This window comes from Molossus molossus, unplaced genomic scaffold (genome assembly GCF_014108415.1).
Source record: "Molossus molossus isolate mMolMol1 unplaced genomic scaffold, mMolMol1.p scaffold_m16_p_14, whole genome shotgun sequence".
In the NCBI taxonomy this organism is placed as follows: Eukaryota; Metazoa; Chordata; class Mammalia; order Chiroptera; family Molossidae; genus Molossus; species Molossus molossus.
In genome coordinates, this window is record NW_023425349.1 from 70,084,828 (window position 1) to 70,093,972 (window position 9,145).

Sequence of the window (9,145 nt, forward strand, 5' to 3'; positions counted from 1 at the left end):
TCTGACAGGTGTGAAGTGATACCTCATTGTTGTTTTAATTTGCATCTCTCTGATGATTAGTGATGTTGAGCATTTCTTCATATGTCTCTTGGCTATTTGTATGTCCTGTTTGGAGAGGTGTCTATTCAGCTCTTCTGCCCATTTTTTAATTGGGTTCTTTGTCTTCCTTTTGTTGAGTTGTATGAGTACTCTATATATTTTGGAAATTAACCCCTTATTTGATGTATCATTGGCAATTATGTTCTCCCATACAGTGGGTTGCCTTTCCATTGTGATGGTTGTTCCTTTTGCTGTGCAGAAGCTTTTTAGTTTGATGTAGTCCCATGCGTTCATTTTTTCCTTTGTTTTTGTTGCCTTAGGTGATGTATCAGTGAAAGTTCTGCTGCGTATGATGTCCGAAATTTTGTTGCCTACATTTTCTTCTAGAATTTTTATGGATTCACGGGTCACATTTAAGTCTTTTATCCATTTTGAGTTTATTTTTGTGTATGGTGTAAGTCAGTGGTCTAGTTTCATATTTTTTGCATGTAGCTGTCCAATTTTCCCAACACCATTTATTAAAGAGGCTGTCTTTACTCCACTGTATGTTCTTGCCACCTTAGTCAAATATTAATTGAGCATATTGCCTTGGGTCCATTTCTGGGTTCTCTATTCTGTTCCAGTGGTCTATATGCCTGTTCTTGTGCCAGTACCAGGCTGTTTTGATTACACCACAAATAATTTTTGACAGAGGAGCCAAAAACATACAGTGGAGAAAAGAAAGCCTTTTCAATAAAAATGGTGCTGGGAACATTGGAAAGCCACATGCAAAAGATTGAAACTATATTAGTTTGTCCCCATGTACAAAAATTAATTCAAAATGGAATAAATTACATAGAATAAAGCATAGGTACTAAATTTATGTACCTTGGCCTTAGAGAAGATTTTATGAATTTGACCCCGAAGGCAAAAAAGAATTAAAGGCAAAAATATTATGCTAAGAAAAATAAACCAGTCAGAGAAAGACAAGTATCAAATGATCTCATTTATATGTGGAGTCTGGTGAACAAAATAAACTGATGAACAAAACAGATCCAGAGACATGGCAGCATTGAACAGACTGATGAGTCTCAGAGGAAAGAGGGGAAGGGCGCCTCTTAAAGAGATTAACCAAAGAAGTTATATGCATATATGCATAACCAATGGACACAGACAACAGTGCAGTGAAGGCCTGTGGGGTTGGGGGGTGGATCAGGGTGGAGGGGGTCAATGGGGGAAAATGGGGGGACATCTGTAATACTTCCAACAATAAAGATAAATTTAAAATAAAAATAAAAACATAAATGAATGGGACTATTTAAACTCAAAAGCTCTGCACAGCAAAAGAAACCACCAACAAAACACAAAGGCAAACATATGGGAGAAAATATTTGCAAACAATAGTTCCCACAAGGGGTTAATATTCCAAATATATAAAGAACTCATACAACTCAACAACAAAAACACAAACAATCCAATTAAAAAATGGGCAGAGGACCAGAACAGACATTTCTCCCAAAAAGACATACAAATGACCCACAGATATATAAAAAGATGCTCAACATCACTAGTTATTAGGGAAATGCAAATCAAAACTACAATGTTAGACTAGTTATTATCAATAAGACAACTAATAACAAGTATTGGAGAGGTTCTAGAGTAAAAGGAACCCTTACTCGCTGCTTGTGGGAATGTAAACTGGTACAGCCACTATGGAAAACAGTATGGAGTTTTCCTCAAAAATTAAGAATAGAGTTACCATATGACTCAGCAACCCTCTTCCGGGTGTCTATTCAAAAAAAAAAAAAAATTGAAAACATTTATTCACAAGGATAGATGCACCTCTATGTTCATTGCAGCATTGTTCGCAGTGACCAAAACTTGGAAACAACTGGGATGATTGGATAACGAAGATGTGATACACATGTATTATGGATTACTACTCAGCCATTAAAAAAGATGAAACACTGCCATTTTCAACAACATAGATGGACCCTGAGAATATCATGCTAAGTGAAATAAGTCAGAAAAAGTTAAGAATCATATTGCACTCATATGTGGGATATAACATTGAAAGTAATAAATGAATAGACAAACAAACAAAAAAAACCTCATAGATGCAGACAATAGTATGGTGGTTACCAGAGGGAAGGGGAGTGCAGGTAGTAAAGAGTAAAGGGGGTCAAATATATGGTGATGGAAGATTGGGTGGTGGGCACACAATGCAATACACAGATCATGTATCATAAAAGTGTACACTTGTGCCCTGGCCGATTTGGCTCAGTGGTTGGAGCATTGGCCTGCGGTCCAAAGAGACCGGGGTTCGGTTCCCGCTAAGGGCATGTACCGTGGTTGCAGTTTGTCCCCGGCCCAGGTTGGGTTGTGCAGGTGGCAACCACTCGATGTGTCCCTTTCACATGAATGTTTCTCTCTCTCTCCCTCTCTCTCTCTCTCTCCCTCCCACTCTATCTGAACAAAAAATGGAAAGTGTCTTCGGGTGAGGATAAAAAAAAAGTGTACACTTGTAACCTATACAATCTTATTAACCAATGTCACTGCAATAAATCTAATAAAAAATTTTTAAAGCCCTGGCTGCCTCAGCGGTTAGAGCATCAGCCTGTGGTCCAGAGATACCTGGGTTCAGTTCCTGCTAAGGGCATGTACTTCGGTTGCAGTTTGTCCCCGGCCCTGGTTGGGTCGTGCGGGTGGCAACCACTCAATGTGTCCCTTTCACATTGATGCTTCTCTCTCTCTCTCTCACCCTCCCACTCTATCTGAACAAAAAATGAAAAAAAGGTCCTCGGGTGAGGATTAAAAAAAAAAAAATTTAAAGACTATGTAATGGTTGGTGTAAGCTCTTCATCAGACAGAATATAATATCTTTGTTTATGCCATTGACAGACATTAATGCTAAATACCTAGTGGAAGGTAGCCAGGCGCTGCTGGTGGGAGGTGGGAAGAAACCGAAGAGCCAAACAGCCGAATAAGCAGAAATCAGGCTTTATTGGGTACACTCCGGGCGGGTTCACAGACTCCGGGAGTCGAGTCCGAGAAGCCGCGCCCAATGCTGGGGTTTGTGATTTTTATATCCGCGCCTGTGGCAGCGGAACTTGTTGTTAGGGTTAGGTCCTGAGGGGCTACGCATGGGAGCCCCTGGAATGTGAGTCTATTGTCCTGGAGCAAACAGTTCCTGGACTAGGACAGGAGAATGGGACAGAAGTTGATCTATGAGTTCGGGGCAAACAGTTCCTGAAACAGGGAGGGAGTCTAGGTTGGGTAAGCAAGGTAATGGCTGAGCAGTTTGCCTGGTGCCAGTTCCCAGGCTCTCGGACATTCCTGACTCTGTGATATAGGAACAGGGGCCAGGTCGTCTTTCTGACTACTTCCTGCTGGACGGGGGCGGCGTCAGGGGTGGGGGGTGCCGAGTCGGTGTGGTCCGAGTTCGGGGGACTGGTCAAAGGCTGGTAATGTTGTAGCATCATTTGGTGGACCTCTATTGCCCGTGTGAGCTGTGCGAATCGGTCCTGGATGAAGCGGAGAAAACAGGGGGCAATTAGCAATATAATTATTATGATGATGGTTGGGCCGAGGAGGGGAAGGAATAAGGAGTACATGGAGGAATTCCACCAGGAGGAGGCATCTACTGAGAATTTTTGTTTTTTTAGTTCTGAACTTAGCTGGTGGAGGGTTTCAATGCGGGTTTCTACCAATGTGGGTTTCTACCTGATTTGTTGATATAATAGCAACATTCTTCCCCAAGAAAGAGACAGGTTCATCCATGTTCCGCTGTGAGGAGGTCCAGGGCCCTTCGATTCTGCATCGACAGCCGGGCCAGGGAGGTGATCTGCCTCTGGAGAGAAGCTAGGGACTCAGCCGAGCTGTCAATAGCAATCTGAAATTGAGATTCTAAGTGCTCTGAGGTGACTAAGGAGTGTGCCAGGGCACCCCCACCCAGCCCAGCAGCGACAGCCGAGGCTGAGAGGGAGAGTCCTACTAAAAGGGGTAAAAAGATTGCCCGCTTTTGTTTCAGGTTGTAATATATGTATTTTTGTTGGAATTCAGCAGGTGTATAGACCATGAGTTGGGGGGTTAGGGTGACAGGTAGGCAGAGGAGAGTGGGATCCAAGGGGGTCGAGAGGGTTTTCGATAAGGTATGATTACACCAGAAGAAATAGCCTTTAGGGGCAGTTAAGTTGAAAGTGGGAGATTGTGTGACATTGCAAAGGTTGGATGAACTGTTACTGTAACAAAAGGGAATTTGAGAGAGATCAGGAGGCATATATAGGGCTACATTGGCAAGAGGAGTCATAAGTTTTGGTGCTGTGGATGTCCCGGAGCAGTTGAGAGCGGTGGGATAAGGGACCGCAGTCAGAGGAGGTTTTCCTAAGGTTGCACACATTAAACAAGATAAAAGTTTGCCTGCCCCAGTGAGATTGGCTAGAAGGGCAAAGCCTGGAACCCAGTGGCGAAAGAAGCCTACCAGTCCCAGAAATGACTGGATTTCAGCCGCCGAGTTAGGGGGCTGCAGGCCCCGAAGAGCCTGTAGCCTGTCGGTAGTAATGGCTCGATGAGTCAGGGTGATTAGGAGGCTAAGGTAAGTGACAGATGAGGTGGCTATTTGTGCCTTCTTGGTGGATACCCGATATCCCTTGCTGCAAAGGAAATTCAGTAGGAGGGTGGTGGCCGTGAGGCAATCGGCCTTGGTTGGCGAGCAGATCAGAAGATCGTCTACATATTGTAAAAGGGTGGAGGGAGTAAAATTGCAAGCAAGTAGGTCTGCAGCTAATGCTTGCCCAAATAGGTGAGGACTGTCCCGGAATCCTTGGGGGAGGACCGTCCAGGTCAGTTGTTGAGCGGTATTGGAAACAGGGTCCTCGCCCTGGCTGGTTTGGCTCAGCGGTTGGAGCGTCGGCCTGCGGTCCTGAGAGACCCGGGTTCAGTTCCCGCTAAGGGCGCGTACTTCGGTTGCAGTTTGTCCCTGGCCCTGGTCGGTCGTGCGGGTGGCAGCCACTCGATGTGTTCCTTTCACATCGATGTTTCTCTCTCTCTCTCTGTTCCTCTTTCTCCCTCCCACTCTACCTGAACAAAAAATGAAAAAATGTCCTCGGGTGAGGATAAAAAAAAAAAAAGAAACAGGGTCCTCCCAGGTAAAGGCAAATAGGAAGTGGGAATCCGGGTGGAGGGGTATAGTGAAGAAGGCATCCTTGAGGCCAAGGACCGAAAAATGGATGGTGGTAGGGGGAATGTGAGAGAGAAGGGTGTAGGGATTGGGGACTACTGGGGAAATGGGGACGACCGCCGCGTTGATGATGCAGAGGTCCTGAACAAGGCGGTACTGTCCTGAGGCCTTTTTAACGGGGAGAATGGGAGTATTACAAGGTGAATTGGTGGGGATCAGGAGGCCTTGTGTCCTAAGCCTGGTGATGATGGGCAGGAGTCCCATCCTATGAGCGTGTGAGATGGGGAATTGTGGGTGGTTAGGAAAAGAAGATGGGTCTTTGAGTTTAATTAAAACAGGAGTGTGGTGGGAAGCAATGGTGGGGGTATCTGTGTCCCAGACCTCGGGGTGGACTCCAGGTAGGAGCTGGACTTTGGGGTCTGGGTTAGGCTCAAGGTCGGGACCTGGCACCAGTGCCAGCAAGAAGGTCTGTTTCGGGGAGAATGAGATGCTTGCCTGGAGTTTGGACAGAATGTCTCTCCCCAGGAGGGGGACTGGACATGAGGGCATGACTAGGAAGGAGTGGGAGAACGGGTGACCCTCAAATAGGCAGTTAAGGAGGGTCGTCCGCTGTGGGGTCGAGGGTGATCCGTCAATTCCCATGACCGAGACCTGGGAAGGAACCGTAAGGCCTGAATGAGAGGGAAGGACAGAGTAGGTAGCCCCCGTGTCTACCAAAAAGGAGACAGACTTACCCGCTACCTGGAGCGTGACCCTGGGCTCAGCGAGGGTAACCGGAGTCGAAGAGCCAGGGCCCCCTCAGTCGTCCATTAGCCCCAGCAGTTCTAGGGCCGGGAACGTCTGGTTCTCAGTCCCCCTGCATTGAGGTGCCGAGGGCTGAGCCAGGGTCGGGCAGTCCGACTTCCAGTGGCCCATTTGTTTGCATTGAGGGCAAGGCTTGGTGGGGGGCCTGGGCTGCGGACAGGCCTTCGCCCATTGGCCTTCCTTCCCGCATTTGAAACAGGCGCCCGGGGGCGTGCGCTGTCCTCCTTTGGAGGTCAGTCTTTTTGCCGGTTCCCCTGCCGGCCGGAGGGCCGCCACCAAGGCCCGGGTCTGGAGGCTAACTTTCTGTTGCAGCCGCGCCTGCCAGGCTGCTTCAGCCATCTCCTCTCTGGCATTAAAAACTTTAAAAGCCATTTTACCAGGTCTTGGATGGGAGTTTCAGGGCCCTCTTCAGCCTTTTTTAGTTTTTTCCTGATATCTGGGGCGGACTGAGAGATAAAGTGAGATGCTAGGATTGTGGCCCCGTTGTGGGACCCCGGGTCTAGGCGGGTGTAGCGAACCAGGGCCTCCTGCAGGCGGTTGAGAAAAAGGGCCGGGTTCTCTTCGGGGAGCTGGGTAATTTCTCTCAATTTGTCATAGTTAACTACTTTATTGGAGACTGCGTCCATACCCCGAAGGAGGTACCGGAGCATGAGGTCCCGGCGTGGAATATTAGATCCGGGGCCAGCCTGATAGTTCCATGCAGGATCGTCCTGGGGAACTGCTTCATTGCCGAGGGGGACAGTATTGTCTACCAGGTGGGCTCTATCTGCCTGCTGCCTGGCGGCAGAGAGGATACGCTCATGTTCCTCAGGGGTGAGAGTGGAGGTGCAGATTACTTTGATGTCATGCCTTGTCAGGTCATAAGTCTGGGACAGGTATCGGAACTCTCTGATGTAGGTTGAGGGGTCAGCTGAGAAGGATCCTAACCTCTTTTCAATCTGAGAGAGGTCCTGGAGGGAGAAGGGGACATGCACCCGCACCAGTCCTTCTGCCCCAGCCACCTCGCGGAGAGGGGCCAGGACAGCAGGCGGGGGTTGGGGAGTGCGAGATCGGGTATGGGCTGCTATGGGAGAGTCGAGGGGGTCAGCGGGAGGTGGGGCAGCTGGAGCTGGGTCAGGACCAGGGGGGTCTTCTCTGAGGAGGGTTGGGGGAGGCGATAGGTGATCAGGGAGGTCATCAGGCAGAGAGTAAGGAGGGGGGTCTATAGGAGGTGCCTTTGGAGGAGGGGAAGTCTGGGCTAGGAGAATCTGGAGAGTGGAGCAGTGTGAGCAAAGGTCAGGGCGGGAGCGGAGGTCCCAAAAAGCCTGAATGTATGGGATCTCAGAGTCCTTTCCGGTCCTCCGGCAAAAATTGGCCAGGTCCCGGAGGACGTTGAAGTCAAAAGTACCCGTAGGTGGCCAGTGAGACTGGTTGTCTAGGGTGTATTGAGGCCAAGCTACCTGGGACAAGAAGATGAGTTTCTTCTTGTGGAGGGTCTGAGAGTATCCCAATTTGGAGAAATTTATAAGAAGACATCCCAAAGGAGTCTTAGGGTCTATTTTGGATTCGGAGTTTCCCATAATTTAGTGGCCTTCCGGACCCCTAAGTGCCGGAGGAGAAAGGGTATGAGGGAGGCGTCCCTTCCAGATACCCGTCTCCGGACAAAGATAGAGGGGTGAGTGAAAGGCGTCCCTTTCAATCAGTCCCCCTATATAGACTCCAGGAGTCGTGAGGGGAGGGCTCTCGGCTCAGCCGAGTCTAGGACGAGAGACCCTGGCCAGGACACAGGGGTCCGGCAGGAAGGGAAAGGGATCGAATTACTTACGGTTGCAAGCCGTATCTGCAGGGAGCTCCGAATTCAAAGTGGTGGAGGGCGGCACGAGGCAGGGAGAGAGAGGGGGGACTCTCGCCTCAGCCTGCAGGGACTGAGGCGGGTCGCAAAACCCCTCTCCCGGGTTTCGGCACCAGATGTAAGGTAGCCAGGCGCCGCCGGTGGGAGGTGGGAAGAAACCGAAGAGCCAAACAGCCGAATAAGCAGAAATCGGGCTTTATTGGGTACACTCCGGGCAGGTTCACAGACTCCGGGGGTCGAGTCCGGGAAGCCGCGCCCGATGCTGGGGTTTGTGATTTTTATATCCGCACCTGTGGCAGCGGAACTTGTTGTTAGGGTTAGGTCCTGAGGGGCTATGCATGGGGGCCCCTGGAATGTGAGTCTATTGTCCCGGAGCAAACAGTTCCTGGACTAGGACAGGAGAATGGGACAGGAGTTGGTCTATGAGTTCGGGGCAAACAGTTCCTGAAACAGGGTGGGAGTCTAGGTTGCGTAAGCGAGGTAATGGCTGAGTAGTTTGCCTGGTGCCAGTTCCCAGGCTATCAGACACCTAGATCAATTAATTCTCTGGGAATTTACAAAATGCTGAAATTTTAATTTACCATTTGTTATGGACTGCATGCTTGTGCCCATGCCCCAAATTTATATGTTAAAACCCTACTCCTCAATGTAATGGTATTAAAAGGTGGGAGGGCCCTTGCCAGTGTGGCTGAACGGTTAGAGTGTCACCCCTTGGACCAAAGGGTCAGGGGTTCTATTCTGGTCAAGGGCACATACTTTGTTTGCAGTTTGATCCCCGACCCTGGTTGGGGTCATGTGGAGAGCAATCAATCACTAAGTCTTTCTCACATTAATGCTTCTCTCTCTCTCTATCTGAAAATCAATAAAAAAGTGTCCTTGGATAAGGATTAAAAAAAAAAAAGTACGCACGCCCTGGCCGGTTTGCTCAGCGGTTAGAGCGTCGGCCTTCAATCCAGAGAGACCCGGGTTTGGTTCCCGCTAAGGGCATGTACCTCAGTTGCAGTTTGTCCCGGCCCTGGTTGGGTCGTGCGGGTGGCAGCCACTCGATGTGTCCCTTTCACGTTGATGTTTCTCTCTCTCTCTCTCTCTTCCTCTCTCTCCCTCCCACTCCTTCTGGACAAAAATGGAAATATGTCCTCGGGTGAGAATAAAAAAAAAAAGTTAAGAGGCCTGCGTGGTTCAGTGGCTAGAACATTGGCCCTTGCAGTGAAGGCTCTCTGGTTTGATTCCTGGTCAAGGGCACATACCAGAGTTGCAGGTTCAATCCCCAGCCCCAGTCGGAGTCTTGTGGGAGGCAACCAATTAATGTGTCT